Here is a 9,266-nt window from a genome sequence, read left to right as displayed (position 1 = left end):
GACCGACCAAACGGCCAAGCAACGTCGTCCCCACTCAAATCATGTGTGTCGGCAATCATCGGCGAGCGATGGCTATCCGCGCCTCCCTGGCGTTGCATGCCCCACTGGTGCTACCACGCGACTGCGCCAACCAACCAGCTGCTACACATCAGCACGAAGACAACATTAAAATAACTGGGCAGTGAACATCACAGACTACACAGAATTTCACAAACACCTGGACGAAGAACACGACCAGTGCTAAAACCAGGACGAACCACGAGTTGAGACACACACCGCCAACCCATAAGCGATCGGCCAGCAGTGGTCTGGTAAGACGACCAACCGACGATCAACCAGGATCGTCGTCAGCCATGTGTGCCGGCAACGGTCGATCGAGTCATGGCTATCCGAACCTCACTGCCGCTCCAACCCGACCGAACTTCTGTCCCATCCCAACTGTCCGACTGCCAGGTACGAACTCCGCTGCTGGCGCGTTCCAGCTGACTTCATTTCTCGGTCAGAACTGCACTGCTGGTGCGTTCCAACTCATTGGACGACACGCGACGACCAGGAAGTAACAGCACGGGTGTTAAATAACAGATGGTACGAACACGAGCCACGCACGGCTCAACGACCTGCAAGCCTGGGTAGCATCTGCATTCATGTCCAAGCATGCATTTCTCGTCGTGTTTCCGTATTTTTGCCCAACGCCATCTGCTTCTCTTCCTAGAGTTTCCCCAGTACAGTAATTCCACATTTTGATATTAATACAATGGCTTACTTGCGCAGTTACTGTGCCTGCGTAGTGAGCCAACAGTCGCCGGAGGACAGGCTAACACTGGTCCAGCCGGCTTCCCAGATATTTGCGCGGGTTGGCGGGCGCCACGGCCGCACCCAATAACCACGCGCGGGTCTCTCTCTGCCGGTGGCCCACCCCGCGCTCATCTGCATTGTAAACCCACTGCGGCCGGCAGCGCGCAGCCAGTTTAATTACGGCTGTTTGCTTTGCACGGCGGTTCCGTTCTCCAAGCCGCGCGCGCGCGCACGTGTTTGGCAGTCTCGCCATCCGGCCACCGGTGGCAACGCAAGGCAGATTAAATCCCGGCCGCAGCCTTTCTGCGTCACCTGCGTGCATACATGTGACACAGTTTTCAATTTTCGAGTTATCCCCACGGAAATTTTTTCGCGCGTTATTTCGCTGTGCGTACTGCAAGTCGTTATCGATCAACTACATTCCTTTTACTACAGAACTGTCTGGCAATACTGACCCTACATCGTGTCTTGAGTAGATAGGTTAAGGCAAACAAACCGACGTTTATAGTGAAACTTCCTGGCAGATTAAAACTGTCTGCCCGACCGAGACTCGAACTCGGGACCTTTGCCTTTCGCGGGCAAGTGCTCTACCAACTGAGCTACCGAAGCACGACTCACGCCCGGTACTCACAGCTTTACTTCTGCCAGTACCTCGTCTCCTACCTTCCAAACTTTACAGAAGCTCTCCTGCGAAGCTGTGAGTACCGGGCGTGAGTCGTGCTTCGGTAGCTCAGTTGGTAGAGCACTTGCCCGCGAAAGGCAAAGGTCCCGAGTTCGAGTCTCGGTCGGGCACACAGTTTTAATCTGCCAGGAAGTTTCATATCAGCGCACACTCCGCTGCAGAGTGAAAATCTCATTCTGGAAACATCCCCCAGGCTGTGGCTAAGCCATGTCTCCGCTATATCCTTTCTTTCAGGAGTGCTAGTTCTGCAAGGTTCACAGGAGAGCTTCTGTAAAGTTTGGAAGGTAGGAGACGAGGTACTGGCAGAAGTAAAGCTGTGAGTACCGGGCGTGAGTCTTGCTTCGGTAGCTCAGTTGGTAGAGGGCTTGCCCGCGAAAGGCAAAGGTCCCGAGTTCGAGTCTCGGTCGGGCACACAGTTTTAATCTGCCAGGAAGTTTCATATCAGCGCACACTCCGCTGCAGAGTGAAAATCTCATTCTGGAAACATCCCCCAGGCTGTGGCTATGCCATGTCTCCGCTATATCCTTTCTTTCAGGAGTGCTAGTTCTGCATGGTTCACAGGAGAGCTTCTGTAAAGTTTGGAAGGTAGGAGACGAGATACTGGCAGAAGTAAAGCTGTGAGTACCGGGCGTGAGTCGTGCTTCGGTAGCTCAGTTGGTAGAGCACTTGCCCGCGAAAGGCAAAGGTCCCGAGTTCGAGTCTCGGTCGGGCACACAGTTTTAATCTGCCAGGAAGTTTCATATCAGCGCACACTCCGCTGCAGAGTGAAAATCTCATTCTGGCGACGTTTATAGTATTTGTAGACTTGGAGAAAGTTTTTGACTGGAATACTCTTTGAAATTCTGAAGGTAGCAGGAGTAAAAAATACAGGGAGTGAAGGGCTATTTGCAACTTGTACAGTAATTAGGCGGCAGTTACAAGAATCGATGGCCATGAAACAGAAGCAGTGGATGAGAAGGGAGACAGGGTTGTAAAAATGGTTCAAATGGCTCTGAGCACTATGGGACTTAACATCTGAGGTCATCAGTCCCCTAGAACGTAGAACTACTTAAACTTAACTAACCTTAGGACATCACACACATCCATGCCCGAGGTAGGATTCGAAACTATGACCGAAGCGGTCGCGCGGTTCCAGACTGAAGCGCCTAGAACCGCTCGGCCACTGCGGTCGGCAGAGAGGGTTGCAGTCTATCCCAGATGTTATTCAATCCGTACATAAAGCAAGCAGTAAGTGAAACCGAAGTAAAATTTGGAGTAATGATTCAAGTTCAGGGACAGATAATAAAAACTTTGAAGTTTACTGATGACACTGTAAATCTGTCAGGGATAGCAAAGAACTATGAAGAGAAGTGAGGATTGGACAGTGGCTTGAAAGGAGGATGTAAGATGAACATAAAAAAGAGGATAGTGGAATGCAGTCCGATTAAATCAGGCTATGCTGAGGGAATTAGTTTGAGAAACGAGACTCTCAAAGTATCACATAGTTTTGCTATTTGGGCAGCAAAATAACTCATCATGGACGAAGCAGAGACGGTATAAGGTGTAGACTGGTAATGGGAAGGAAATCGTTCTGAAAAAAAAAAAAAAAATGAGTCCGCAGCTCGTGGTCGCGCGGTAGCGTTCTCGCTTCCCGCGCCCGGGTTCCCGGGTTCGATTCCCGGCGGGGTCAGGGATTTTCTCTGCCTCGTGATGACTGGGTGTTGTGTGCTGTCCTTAGGTTAGTTAGGTTTAAGTAGTTCTAAGTTCTAGGGGACTTATGACCATAGATGTTGAGTCCCATAGTGGTCAGAGCCATTTGAACCATTTTTCTTGAAAAAAATGATAATATCAAATACTGACTTAGGTGTCGGAAAGTCTTTGTTGAAACTGGCCATGTATGAAAGTGAAACATTGACGATAAACAGCTCAGACAAGAAAGTAGAAGCTTTCTAAATATGGTGCTACAGAGGAATGCTGTAGATTAGATGGGTAGATCGCGTAACTAATGAGGAGGTATTAAACAGAAAAGAAATTTGTGGCGCAACCTGACTATAAGAAGGGGACGGTTGACAGGACAAGTTCTGAGACATCAAGGGATCACCAATTTAGTACTGGAGGAAAGTGAGTGTGTGTGTGTGGGGGGGGGGGGGGGGTGGGTGGGGGGGGTGGGGGGGGTGTAAGAGGCTTACACAGGACAGAGTAGCATGGAGAGACGCACGCAAACCAGTCTTATGACTGAAGAACCACAACAGTAACAACAAATTTATCTAGATCGCAGTGAAAATGAGAAAATGAAAAGGCAAATTTACGATGTAGGTTTCCACTGCCTATGTTTACTTCATTTGGAGTTTCTAGGCTGACAGGCTGGTATAAAACCGTGCCCTGACGATTCGTCATCCGCTGCGGGAGACATCTTCGTAACTACACCGGCAACAGTAACAAGGGCTCGACGGGCTGTAGAGGGCAGCACCGTAAGTCATTTGATGCCACACATCCACCAAGAAAAACTGGGGTTTTTAATATTTCGTGGCGTTGTGGTTAAATATACATTGAGGCAACAGAAGGAAGTGATATCACTCATTTAGCTGAACACAAAATGAAATGCCGCCAGTGACTTTGTGACAAATCGGTCGTAGCAGACAGACTTTCCGAGAGAAAAACTACGAAATGAAATTGAGTGAAACTAGCGTTTTTATCAAAGACAATGTATTATATTTGCATACGTGTAGAGGCAATAGAGATTTACAAACACCATAACAAGTTTAATAGTGGAGAGAAGTGACGCAAATAAAATGATGATGCAGACTTGGTGCAAACAGAATGATCATGTATTGCTGTTATTCGAGACATAATCATTAGTTAGTATCACCCGACAAATGGTGATGGCCTCTGCACATCGCTGTGAGTACAGAGTCCCTCGAGTGCTTGATGCAGTTCCTGTTTTACCCCCCGAAGACGTCTCCCGCAGTAGGAAAGAAAACGTCAGAGGATAGTTTTACAGAGTGTTTCACAATTTATGTTACACACTTCTAGAGGTTATACAGCTGCCTTAGTAGATTAAGTTTTACATAGGAACCCGTGCCCGGAAACGTCATCCAACGACGCTACAGAAAGACACTCGTCCATTTTTGGTGCAGGGACCTTTACCTCAAATCGATACATTTATCCTCCTCCCCCATCCTAGAAAATTTTTATCATCACCACAGAATCATCCAGCACATACATATATATACAGGAGCCGACGCTTGTAGCTTCGATCCTCTGTATCGTCGTTGTATGACGTTTCTGGACATGAGTTCCTATGTAAAACTTGGTCTACTAAGTCCCCTCTACAACCTGTAGAAGTGTATAACATGAATCGTCAAACACCCTATATATATATATATATATATATATATATATATATATATATATATATACTCCTGGAAATTGAAATACGAACACCGTGAATTCATTGTCCCAGGAAGGGGAAACTTTATTGACACATTCCTGGGGTCAGATACATCACATGATCACACTGACAGAACCACAGGCACATAGACACAGGCAATAGAGCATGCACAATGTCTGCACTAGTACAGTGTATATCCACCTTTCGCAGCAATGCAGGCTGCTATTCTCCCATGGAGACGATCGTAGAGATGCTGGATGTAGTCCTTTGGAACGGCTTGCCATGCCATTTCCACCTGGCGCCTCAGTTGGACCAGCGTTCGTGCTGGACGTGCAGACCGCGTGAGACGACGCTTCATCCAGTCCCAAACATGCTCAATGGCGGACAGATCCGGAGATCTTGCTGGCCAGGGTAGTTGACTTACACCTTCTAGAGCACGTTGGGTGGCACGGGATACATGCGGACGTGCATTGTCCTGTTGGAACAGCAAGTTCCCTTGCCGGTCTAGGAATGGGAGAACGATGGGTTCGATGACGGTTTGGATGTACCGTGCACTATTCAGTGTCCCCTCGACGATCACCAGTGGTGTACGGCCAGTGTAGGAGATCGCTCCCCACACCATGATGCCGGGTGTTGGCCCTGTGTGCCTCGGTCGTATGCAGTCCTGATTGTGGTGCTCACCTGCACGGCGCCAAACACGCATACGACCATCATTGGCACCAAGGCAGAAGCGACTCTCATCGCTGAAGACGACACGTCTCCATTCGTCCCTCCATTCACGCCTGTCGCGACACCACTGGAGGCGGGCTGCACGATGTTGGGGCGTGAGCGGAAGACGGCCTAACGGTGTGCGGGACCGTAGCCTAGCTTCATGGAGACGGTTGCGAATGGTCCTCGCCGATACCCCAGGAGCAACAGTGTCCCTAATTTGCTGGGAAGTGGCGGTGCGGTGCCCTACGGCACTGCGTAGGATCCTACGGTCTTGGCGTGCATCCGTGCGTCGCTGCGGTCCGGTCCCAGGTCGACGGGCACGTGCACCTTCCGCCGACCACTGGCGACAACATCGATGTACTGTGGAGACCTCACGCCCCACGTGTTGAGCAATTCGGCGGTACGTCCACCCGGGCTCCCGCATGCCCACTATACGCCCTCGCTCAAAGTCCGTCAACTGCACATACGGTTCACGTCCACGCTGTCGCGGCATGCTACCAGTGTTAAAGACTGCGATGGAGCTCCGTATGCCACGGCAAACTGGCTGACACTGACGGCGGCGGTGCACAAATGCTGCGCAGCTAGCGCCATTCGACGGCCAACACCGCGGTTCCTGGTGTGTCCGCTGTGCCGTGCGTGTGATCATTGCTTGTACAGCCCTCTCGCAGTGTCCGGAGCAAGTATGGTGGGTCTGACACACCGGTGTCAATGTGTTCTTTTTTCCATTTCCAGGACCACTCAGCCCGCCCATTGTAATTGTACTACTTAGATAATTTCAGTAGTCAAACATCCATCTTCAGATTTTAGCTCCTAATGCAACTGGTATCACAAAGGACGTCATGAGAGGTAACTAATAAGGATTCTCTGCAAACGGCAAACTACCAAGGTGCCCACAATGTGTCCAGTTCACTGTTTAAACAGTCGTGGCATTTGGGGCTATGTCTGCTGCGTTCGCAGGCATATACTTATATCTGGGTTGCAGAAGCGCAATGAGTGGATGTTGACTAAAAATGACAATTACGTTAATATTCGTGCATTAATTATTGGGTCACCATGAGTGTGAATACTCCAGTTAAAGCGTGTAATTAGATACAATTCTGTCCATTATCTTCACATTACTAACACTTTTAGCAGAGCATTAGCACAATATTGCAAATGTCGGCGAGTTTAATACGTTTCTGATAACGACGTGAACGAATGACTCGCAGCGGTAGCGGAAATGCAAATGCGGTTTAAGGACTGGGGGCAGAAATGAGTTCCAACACGCCTACGAAATACAAAGACAGCGTACCAATTCATCTTGTCTGCAGTCGACCAAGTATATGTGAGTAATGAGTATCAGCAAATCTCCGATAGAAGTGTGCTTTTTCCTCATCCGCACTGAAAGTGACATGTAACCATCTGCAGTTTGTACGTTTTACTATGTAAGCACTTCTTCAGAAATACCATACAGTAAGAGGGCTGCCTGCTTTTGGCATTGCTTTCCAGTATTTAGTTATATTAGATTCCATTTTTTTAATGTCAGTTTGTGTTGTCCTGAGCTTTAGATACTATATATCTCTTGTAATGTTCAATTTAATTATTGGTGCATGACAGGCTGGCGCGCACTATGAGCTAGCTCCGGTATCACTGTCAGGACTGTTTCGTCTCGCGGATGTCCACCTGGAACAAAGTTCTGACGTTTTGGGAGGTCAGCTGTCTAGAGCGCCTCCGGTGTGTCTTTGCTCTACTAGTGGAAACGCTCCTTCGCTGCCCCCCCCCCCCTCCCCTCCCGCCGTGATCAGCATACAAAAATCCAATGCACAGAACCCAAGTCCCACTTTCAGTTTATTTTTAATAGTTGCATGAGAGGAGTATAGTTTCAACTACCAGCGTAACAACACAGCCACGTATGTCTTGTGCTGGTAATGCACTGGGTTCCTATTGAGCTCTTTATTCTTTGTTGTTCATAATACACTAAAAATGTGTGAATTCCTAAGGGACCAAACTGCTTATGTCATGGGTCACTAGACTTACACACTACTTAAACTAACTTACGCTAAGAACAACACACACCCATGCCCGGGGGAGGACTCGAAGCCGGCCGCGGTGGCCGAGCGGTTCTAGGCGCTTCAGTCCGGAACCGCGCGACTGCTACGGTCGTAGGTTCGAATCCTGCCTCGGCCATGGATGTGTGTGATGGCCTTAGGTTAGTTAGGTTTAAGTAGTTCTAGGGGACTGATGACCGCAGATGTTAAGTCCAATAGTGCTCAGAGCCATTTGAACCATATGAGGACTCGAACCTCCTGCAGGAGGGGCCCCGCAGTTCGTGACATGACGCCTCAAACCGCGCGGCCACTCCGCGCGGCCGTAATATACTTTTCTGGTTAGGGCTCACAGTGTACTTCATGGTACCTATTGTATTAGGAGCTGTCATAAATGGTTGTCGAACAACTGAAACCACTTATATAACTGATTCCATGTATTTGGACCAAGACAAATTTATTATGAGCTAGCACGAGAGCTGTTACGAATTGCGTGTCTCCTTGACGGACTAAATCAGTTCTTACAAATTTTTTTAGTGTATAATTTATGGTCCGTACGCTGCAGTTAATATCTTTTTCTTCCCAAACAGCCGGCCGGGATGGCCGAGCGGTTCTAGGCGCTACAGTCTGGAACCGCGCTGCTGGTTAAGTCCCCTAGTGCTCAGATCCGTTTGAACCATTTCTTCCCAAACATTTATCAATGAGCAGTTGTTAGTCATTTCTTATTAGGAATAAACATTCCCGCCACTAGCTCGTTTTTAGACAGCTTTTTTAACGTACTCAATAACACGAGAATTCACTTCGAGAATTAATTTTTATTTCCAAATTCTCAAGTCATCATACTTTTAAGTTGCGTCAGCGTTGTGTACTTCTACAGGAGATTCTCTATTTTATGTTTCGTCTAAGTTTTATACCGGGTGATAGGGCGCAATAGTAAGACACTAGACTCGCTTGCTGAAGAACCAGCTTTCAGGTATCCTTCCGGCTATCCAGATTTATATTTTTCCCCTGACTTCCTAAATCGCTTAAGACAAATGGCTGGATGATTTCTTCGAAAGGGACACAGTCGATTTCCTGCCCCCATCCGAGATTGTGTTTCATGTCCAATGACGGTGCGTTAAATCTAATTACAAAGTATTGCTTTTCAATTCTAGTGTTCTCCGTTGCACACTGTTTTCTCTGCAGCATCTATAAATTACATTTTCTTACAAAAGAGAATATGGAAAATAGCGAACAGTACTTGGGAATCGGATTCCTCTTGTGGAAATGATACAACCTGTATGTGGAGATAACATAGGAATACCATTTTGATGTGTCCTGCAGCATATGACTTCCGGCAGACGTTGTTCGAAGGAAAATCTTGTTCACAAGTGTACTGAAACAAAGCAAAGAATATTACGGTTTAACGTACCGTCGATGACGACGGCATGAGAGAAGGAATAAAGGATAGCGGAGGCGGAAACCGTCGACTGCTTTCCGTGGGAAACATCGCGACATTTACCTTAACCTGAGTGTAGAAGCCACGAAATACCTGCATTTGGATAATAGGACTGCTCTCCCAACTTCGAGCCAATTTCTTCATATCGCTCGGTCATTCAGTGATAGTCAACAAGAATTTTCGAAATGTGCACTAATAATTACCATTATTTCATACCTTAAAGATTAGTGAAAATAATAAAAGGTT

General features: G+C 47.8%; 1 non-coding gene across 1 annotated transcript; it reads right to left on the bottom strand.

Moving 5' to 3' along the window:
• Positions 1-1,330: 1,330 nt before the first annotated feature.
• Positions 1,331-1,405, bottom strand: Trnas-cga (transfer RNA serine (anticodon CGA)). Its single transcript has one exon. It is a non-coding gene; the product is annotated as a tRNA-Ser (tRNA).
• Between the last annotated feature and the right edge of the window lie 7,861 nt (positions 1,406-9,266).

This window comes from Schistocerca nitens, chromosome 8 (genome assembly GCF_023898315.1).
Source record: "Schistocerca nitens isolate TAMUIC-IGC-003100 chromosome 8, iqSchNite1.1, whole genome shotgun sequence".
Lineage (NCBI taxonomy): Eukaryota > Metazoa > Arthropoda > Insecta > Orthoptera > Acrididae > Schistocerca > Schistocerca nitens.
The sequence above is the reverse complement of the archived record's forward strand: the minus strand, read 5'-3'. Positions and strand labels throughout refer to the sequence as shown.